At 42.3% G+C, this 9,384-nt stretch overlaps 1 long non-coding RNA gene across 1 annotated transcript; it reads left to right on the top strand.

Moving 5' to 3' along the window:
- The first annotated feature begins 8,112 nt into the window (after positions 1-8,112).
- On the top strand, positions 8,113-9,081 carry LOC311047619. Its single transcript, XR_014601025.1, has 4 exons — positions 8,113-8,148; positions 8,420-8,615; positions 8,709-8,761; positions 8,983-9,081. It is a non-coding gene; the product is annotated as an uncharacterized lncRNA (long non-coding RNA).
- The last annotated feature ends 303 nt before the right edge of the window (positions 9,082-9,384 follow it).

Genomic DNA, 9,384 nt, shown 5'->3' with positions numbered 1-9,384 from the left:
CATAAGTTGTTGTTTGTGTTATTTTTCTTTTGAGAGATTATTGTTTAATGGGATTTGGTACAGTGCCGTGCTGTCTAATTTGTGGTTATGACGGATATGTTGTAACTAATCAACTGCACCACAAATGATCTGTGTTTATTAGTATGGACTATAGTAATCTCCCAACTTTATTCTTCTTCTTCTTTCTTTCTAGATAATCCGTATTTTGCCGCGCTACTCCTCCCACAGTTTGTGCCTGAGAGACTGCACAGTATGCTTATTTAGTCTGCCGATCACATAATCACCTCTGTGTCCTGTACAGAACACCATCGAAGGCCGGTCTCTTGATGTGGGACCTGAGACGAGGGCGTGGCTGCACGTCATTGAGCTGGACGTCTAACGATGACACACGAAAGAAAAGGACGCCTGAGTATCACTTCTGTTTGTAATCTATGTAATATCTGTTTGTTTATGTTTGTAATATATGTTTCATTTTGTTGATTTGCAGTGACCTTTGGAGTTGCATCATGGCGAGGTAACTACACAATCCAAACCGCACACACACACAGGCACACCGGAAAAAGTGGAGTGGATTCCTGGAGCTATCCCCCCCCCCTCCTCTCTCACACAAACACGGTGTACAGCTGGTTGCCTCATTCATTCGTTCGCCACCACGGTAAAGGTCGTGGGGCATTTTTATTTTGTCTTTATTTCATTTTGGTTAACCAAGGTTTCAATACATTTGTGAATAACCTGTTTTGAAGGAACAGTGGGTTGTGAATAGTGACTTTCTGTGAACTGACACTGAACTGCGTGGTATTGGACAAACTGTGGACTGGATTGGGGATTATTTTACAATACAAAGTCAAACTGAGGTTTTTTGTGTCTGTTTATTTCATTCATTCTGTTGTTTATTGAGTTGAAGGTATTCTTTTGTGGGTAATCAATCCCTGGTTTCAGGTTTTAAGGTTCATTTGGTTCTACTAATTGTGCATTTAAATCCTGTGTAAGGTTGGCTTTTAAAAAAGTGTTTTTTTTGTCCAGACTGGACTAAATTCGTGTTAGGCTTTGGCCTAACTGGCACCCCAAACAGTAATATCAAAGCTAAACCGTTACATAAAAAGTGGCACCCCAGATGTTTAAAAGGACCTCAATCTCAAGCAAAAACAACTGAGTTCACAGGTGCAAAACCGGATCATTTTCAACAAACAAAGGAACAAACAAGCAAAACTGTGCAAACAAGCTCAGTGGGAAATAACAATTTTATTTATTCAAACGCGATCAAAAAGGGAACATTTGCAATTTCAAAATGGAAAAGTTTGATGGAAACTTGTGGGTCTTTGATGAAATAGAAACTCAGCACCCGTGTTGGTGTCAAACCCACCACCCTCAAACAAATCATCACCACCACCACCACCCTCAAACAATGTCAACTCAAGCTAACCAGCCTCAAATATATGAACCGGATGGAAATTCACCTGCAGTAAGTGAAATAAATCAGATCAATGAACCGGATGGAAATTCACCTGCAATAAGTGAAATAAATCAGATCAATGAACCGGATGGAAATTCACCTGCAATAAGTGAAATAAATCAGATCAATGAACCGGATGGACATTCAACTGCAATGAGTGAGCATGAACTGGAAATTGAAACGCCATACTGAAGTTCTGAGGGTTGTAAATACTGCTCTGCCCCTATTGTACACAATTTGGAACACACTCAATCATCAGTAGCAACATGCTTGAAAAATCTGGAGACCATGAATACAGAAATATTAACACTACTTCAGTGGCTGGAACTGCTGTTCAAGCCACACTACAAACCAGTTCTCCTGTCATACCACCTACTGCACCATCTGGTAAGGCGCATCAACATCTGCAGTCCACGCTACGCACTGGTGGAGGTACACGTCGGGAGAACGTACAAGGTGACCTGCGAGGAGAATTTATGGGCAAATCTCCCATTAAACTCCAATTAACCACCTTTGGACAGCGTGAGGACACCTCAGATCTATTGCGTTATTTGGAAAAGTGCTGTGACTTTCTCGCCATGCAGCCCCTGTTGGATGAGGAACTCATTGTGACACTCAGGAATGTGTTTCATGGCACTGCCAGAGACTAGTGGGATGTAGTAGGCCAGGAGACCAACACCTGGGCGTGTTGGTCTATGAGGACGAATTGACAGAGTTCGAACCCGAGTACAGGGTGAAGACGAAAGCCTTAGACATTTTGCCTATATGTACAGGTCTCTGTGCCAACGTTGGCAGCCTCAGATCAGTGAGGAGGACGTCATTAAACTCATTTTAGAGAATGTGAATCCTAAACTCACAAGCCAGCTGCGAAGCAGTGGAGTGAACACGGTGGATTGCGTTGGTTCGACTTGGACAACAACTAAACAACAACTTTATTTTGACGCGCTATTCCTCCCACAGTTTGGGCCTGACAGACTGCAGTATGCTTATGCAGACTGCCTATCACATAATCACCTCTGTGTCCTGTACAGGCCACCATCGGAGGCCGGTCTCTTTGATGTGGGACCTGAGACGAGGGCGTGGCTGCACGTCATTGAGCTGGACATCTGATGATGACACACGAAAGAAGGAAAACGCCTGCGTATCACTTCAGTTTTTAATATATTGTAATATATGTATTATCTGTTTGTTTATGTTTTTAATATATGTTTCATTTTGTCTCTGTTGATTTTCAGTGACCTTTGGAGTTACATCATGGCAAGGTAACGACACAATCCAAACTACCAAAGTGTGTATGTGTGCGCGATTTAGTGTTGACTATAGTAGACTATAGATCTTCCGGGTTTCTTCTTCTTTCTTTCAAGATAAAGTTTATTTTGCCGCGCTACTACTCCCACAGTTTGGGCCTGACAGACTGCACAGTATGCTTATGCAGACTGCCTATCACATAATCACCTCTGTGTCCTGTACAGGCCACCATCGGAGGCCGGTCTCTTTGATGTGGGACCTGAGACGAGGGCGTGGCTGCACGTCATTGAGCTGGACATCTGATGATGACACACGAAAGAAGGAAAACGCCTGCGTATCACTTCAGTTTTTAATATATTGTAATATATGTATTATCTGTTTGTTTATGTTTTTAATATATGTTTCATTTTGTCTCTCTGTTGATTTTCAGTGACCTTTCGAGTTACATCATGGCAAGGTAACGACACAATCCAAACCCCTACCAAAGTGTGTATGTGTGCGCGATTTAGTGTTGACTATAGCAGACTATAGATCTTCCGGGTTTCTTCTTCTTTCTTTCAAGATAAAGTTTATTTTGCCACGCTACTACTCCCACAGTTTGGGCCTGACAGACTGCACAGCCTCTGTGTCCTGTACAGGCCACCATCGGAGGCCGGTCTCTTTGATGTGGGACCTGAGACGAGGGCGTGGCTGCACGTCATTGAGCTGGACATCTGATGATGACACACGAAAGAAGGAAAACGCCTGCGTATCACTTCAGTTTTTAATATATTGTAATATATGTATTATCTGTTTGTTTATGTTTTTAATATATGTTTCATTTTGTCTCTCTGTTGATTTTCAGTGACCTTTCGAGTTACATCATGGCAAGGTAACGACACAATCCAAACCCCTACCAAAGTGTGTATGTGTGCGCGATTTAGTGTTGACTATAGTAGACTATAGATCTTCCGGGTTTCTTCTTCTTTCTTTCAAGATAAAGTTTATTTTGCCGCGCTACTACTCCCACAGTTTGGGCCTGACAGACTGCACAGTATGCTTATGCAGACTGCCTATCACATAATCACCTCTGTGTCCTGTACAGGCCACCATCGGAGGCCGGTCTCTTTGATGTGGGACCTGAGACGAGGGAGTGGCTGCACGTCATTGAGCTGGACATCTGATGATGATACACGCAAGAAGGAAGACGCCTAAGTATCACTTCTGCTTTTAATATATTGTAATATATGTATTATCTGTTTGTTTATGTTTGTAATATGTTTAATTTTGTCTCGCTGTTGATTTGCAGTGACCTTCAGATTAATCAAACTGTGTGATGAAGCAAGGGAAAGTCATTCATCATTGGTGGTTTTGCCATTACCTGAGGAGGAAATTGCAAGGCAAAATTCATGGTTTCAACCAAAAATGTATATTCTGGAAGGTTTTGTACAGGATGTACACCTGTGGCTATCAGAGGTGAAACAGCAAATGCATGTCATTATTCAGAAGGAACTACCAATACATGTCACTGTTGAAAAGGAGCCACAAACACCGGTCACTGCTGAAAGTGAAATGTGGAGTGCTGTACATTCTGATGACATTGGACCCCATGACAGTATATCAAATGTATCAAAATCCACACACAAATCCACTCCATCAAAATTATCTTCAACTTCATCTGCTCATCATAGCTCAGGCTGAAAAGGCTGCTCTCATGGAACAGGTGGCTGGCTTACACAAAAATATGAAATTGAAGCATAACAGGGACAACTCAGAATGCAAAAGGAGCAACTGGAAATGGAGACTCAGCTGGAAGCAGCAAATGCAAAGGCCCATGTACTAGAAACCATGGGCCAAGGAACTCATCAAGAGTGTCAAGTGGGACAAACTCAAAGAAAGGAGCTGCTGCTCCAAAGGAAACAACCCCATTCAACCCAAATGCAAATACATACCTACCTACCTAAAAAGGAAACAATGGAAACCACAAAGCCTCCCTCCCAGCCACAGGTTGTGAGACCAAAACAACCACTTCATGAAAAATCTGCCAAAGCTCATTACATGACTCCTCTAATGCAATACTCTCTCCCCAGGCAAAATGTTCAAACCGAAAATATAATAAACCAAAATGTGCAAACTGAAAATGTACAGCTTCATGGGAAAAAGAATGTTCAAGGTCATGTCACTCACACTACACCCCCTGCAGGTGATATTTGTAATGTGCTACGAAGACAGAATGAAAAAACTGCTTTACTGGTTAAGCAAAATCTGTATTCCACTTTACCACCAAGAGACATTCCAGTTTATGATGGTGACCCATTGCAATATGAAATGTTTATCAGGGCATTTGAGAGAGGAGTGGAGAAAAAGACTGACGATTACAGTGACTGCTTACATTACTTTGAACAATATACAAAAGGCCATCCATACAAGCTCGGATAAACCTGGAGGAACAAGGCATGCAAGCTACAGGAGAGGCATGGACATCGTGCTAAGCTTTCTGACCTTGTACAATTCATAGAGAGACAGGTAAAAAATACTGTCTGACCCACTGTTTGGAAACATACAAGATGCTAAGCAAACTACAACTGTCAAAACCTCAACCATCATCAAACCAAGAGACACAAGAGACATTCCAAGAAGCAGTTTTGCCACAACAGTAACACCCATAGAAACGGCAGTGCAGTCAAATGGAGTGGAAAGAAGTGTATTCATCAGCTATCATAATGATTGTCTTTTCTGCAATAAAAGTGGTCACACATTGGAGCGGTGTCCACAGATGAAATAGAGAAGACACAGAGAGAAGATGCACTACTTAAAGGAAAAGGGAGTCTGTTTTTGGCTGTTTGAAAAGAGGACACTTAAGCAGAGACTGCACAAGTCGTTTAACCTGTGATACGTGTGAACAAAACCATCCTGATATACTCCACATTGAAGAAACCAGTGGTGAGCTGTGGATTTTTGAACTAAGGGTACTGTATTTTATGACGTCACGTGCGCAGGCATGTGCACATAGCCACTTACTAATACTGTATTCAACATGTGATTATTAATGTATTTATATTTCTTATTATTTTGTTGCATTGTTAATTTGTTGTTTTTATTTTTGTTTCAATTAATCAATTATTTTATTTTCCTTTTAGTTTTATATAAAAGCCCTTTACATAGACTAGAAGAAGAAACGGAAAAGAAATCAATAGGAAACAATGCTGTCGTCTCACCTCACACATGTGGTCATATTGGGGCCGGTGATGAAACCTCCATCTTCTCCATAGTACCCGTTCAAGTGAAGAGCCACAGGGAGACAGTGTTGCAAACATATGCATTTTTGGACCATGGAAGCACATCCACATTCTGCACTGAAAACTTAATGAGAAGGCTAAACATTACCGGACAAAAAACAAATATTCTTCTCCGCACAATGAACCAAGTGAAGCCTGAGACCAGTCACCATATCTCAGGTTTGGAAATAGCCAAGTTGGACAAAAATGATTTCATACAACTCCCTAATGTGTTCACTCATAAAACCATGCCTGTCTCACAACACAATATTCCAAAAACAACAGGGCTTGTCACCATGGCCTTATTTGAAACATATCAAACTGCAAGAAATAGACTCTGGTGTTGACCTACTGATTGGCAGAAATGCTTCAAAGTTATTGGAACCTTTTTGGAGGTGGTTAACAGCCAGGCAGATCGACCATATGCTGTGAGGACCCTATTGGGGTGGGTCATCTATGGTCCCTTGATAGGAGACAACAATGTCAGGGATGAGACTGGCTGCACTGCTGCGGCTGTCAATCATATCATATATCCAGAAAAACAATCAGGACTTCAGTGAAAGAACAAGCAAGGAAATGGAAGCCAAGTCAGGGTAGGATGAAAGATGGACTACTGCGTGAAACGGATCTGTTCCGCAAGGTGGCTTGCCTCCCACAAGAAACGTTGGTGGTTATGTCCTCATACCCTTTCGCCATGGTCTGGAACAGCAATATTAAAGGTTACATTTTCTTTTTCTTTCAGCTAGTTCCCGTCATGGCTGCACCTTCCTCGATCATCACCTGCTTGTCTCTCTCAGCACACCCTAAATTTGCTATTTGTCTTGCGTTTCAGCATCCTTCTCCCTCCGCCTCAGATAAACCATCTCTACCTCACCTCTCGCTTTATCCACCTCTCTTGCTTTATCGTCTAACCTTCTAACCTGGGCTTATACTCAAATGTAGTCATTTCTGTTCTCATCCCTCCATGTTGCTTCTAATGAGAATCGTAGCATTTTCAATCCGGCCGCCTCTAGTTCTTTGCCCTCTACTAACATGACCACTTGCCCGGTGATTTATTGACTATGGTTCACATAATTTATTTTCTGATATTGCACTAACATGTTTGTGCTGTCTTTTTCAGGTCATGTATGCCAGGGATGTGTGGTTGGAGGATGGAAAGGAGACAGAGGGTACAATTCCTAATAATTGGATCGACAGGGGTAAGGGAACCATTAGATGGCCAAATGCCAAACAAACACAACTTACAAGATGAGAAAGGACCCCCAGGAGGACTGGCTGACGTCCCAGTTAGTCAAGATAAAGATGACTTCAGGCAGGTTTTTGGATCATTTACTCAATAATTCAAGTACAAATAGTTGAATCAATGTTTACAGTTGAATTGTATAACTTCTAGTTAAAGCTTGTGAATGTGACAACTACAACCTGACCAGCCAAGAAGAGGAGGATGTGGATGTGGTGATAAGAGGGAAGAGGAAACCTGTTAAAAGACAAGATGATGACTGATGTAGAGTTCATATGTTTCTCAAGTAACTTCTAAATATGAAATGTGTTAACAGAAACTGGGCCTCACATTGTAGACCATTCATGTTTTATATGACGTTTTGGAGCATTATGGGTAACTTTCTTCTATAATCAATTTATAAGTCCATTGTCAAAAATGACAATCAAATGCTTTAATAAGCCGTATAGGTGCCCTCCTTTCCTATCGCACCAAGGAAGTTGCAGTCCAGCCAGGACAACAATGTGTTACTCAATGCTTGTTGAGTATTGATGTCAATTTATGAAATACCAGTAAGACTCCCTAGTCGGGAGATAAGCGACCGTAGGTCACATGTATACAGAAGAGGGCTGTAACGGCGATTGGTTCCTAGTTGTGTGGAGGGATTGTTTGTGGGGGGCAAGCCCCCGAGTTACGGCATTTTATGTGAGCTGCAGTGGCAGGGGGTCCTTTATGTTTCAGACTCTGAAAATCAAGCCCTGGATGGCCTGGTGGATTTCGTGGTGGACACCATGTCTGTCGAGTTGGAGCATGCTGAGGGGTCTTGGCACAGGGAGATGTCTACACACAGTGAGTATGAATCACATTTAAGCAGTCACCTTTTGTATTTGGTATCTAAGAACATTCTTTGTCTTTTCCAGGCTCCCGCCATGCAAGTGTAGCACCTCGGAGCAGAGAAATGTCCACACCCCGTGAGTATTCACTTTCTCCATTGCACCAACACATTTTAAGTACAGTCAGTACAAGGTGTTACATGTTGTGCATACTAAAGAAATCATTACCATACCTAATTCACAAGCAATGAGTAAGTAGTTACAGGCTCAATGTGTTGAACTATGTGTATCAGAGGAGATGTGTGATTGTCAACATCTAAGACCAACCAGTAGGGGTAGTCTTTTTCAGTGTGACATGGTGTTGTAGTAGTATTATGTCCAAGTATTAAGTCTTTAGTGATGGCTCCAGCCATCAGGCACAGTGATGGCTCCAGACACAGTGTCGGATACCGGCACAGCATCAGGACCAGCCACGACTCCAGGTACAGCAACAGCTCGGAGGCACTCTGTCAGGTCCAGACATGATGACAGGTCCCACCGCAGTGATGGGTCGAGGAACACGGTCAGGTCCAGACATGACAGATCCAGGGACACGGTCAGGCATGGTGAGTTGTCCAAAGGCCCCAAGTAATCAATGCAAAAGCAATGCAAAAATATTACTTTGTAATTTCTAAAATGTACTTTTGTTCTTATTACAGGTGCTATGCAGTGACTGAGAGGCCAACATGGGCATTCCCATTGCCAGCACAAGGTAAGTTCTGAGCTATTTCAATGAAGACCCCCAACAAACTGGGGGACACTTAATTTGCAACCCTTCTCTCTTCTGCCCATTCTCTCCTTTCTTCCTTTACTGTTCTCTCTGTCTCCTCTCCTATCGGGACACAAAAACTGCTCTTCAATTATATCAGTGTTTTGTATCATTGTAGGGTGGTGTCTATAACATGTCTCTGTGTACACTTACTTATTTTTCAGTATACCAGAAGAAAGTCCTGACCATATCAATATTCACTAAAGAACCTGCCTCTTCAGCGGCCAGTCATGTTGAGAGAATGGAGGACTTCCAGAGAGAGGAGCAAGTCCTCAGTGATGTCCAAGCTTTTAATACCCTGGTAGGCTTTTCAAGAGTCTGGAAGTAATGAACAGCATAAGATGCACTCGCACACTTTTTACGTTCCTCTGGGATATGTCAGTGAAAGTTTTCATGGACTTATTCCAACAGGTGCTTCAACTTTCCCGTTATAGAGGGAAGGACGTTAAGGACTGTGTCCACAAAGTTCTTGACAGGTATGTTTCAACATACACTATGAATTAACCCCTGTGTGATGTTTGGGTGCGCTGTGGTTTTCAATGTGTGAACACTTATTTGGTTAATTC

The sequence above is a fragment of the Gymnoscopelus microlampas genome (genome assembly GCF_963454915.1).
Source record: "Gymnoscopelus microlampas genome assembly, chromosome: 6".
Taxonomy (NCBI): domain Eukaryota; kingdom Metazoa; phylum Chordata; class Actinopteri; order Myctophiformes; family Myctophidae; genus Gymnoscopelus; species Gymnoscopelus microlampas.
This window is presented reverse-complemented; position numbering and strand designations above follow the sequence as displayed.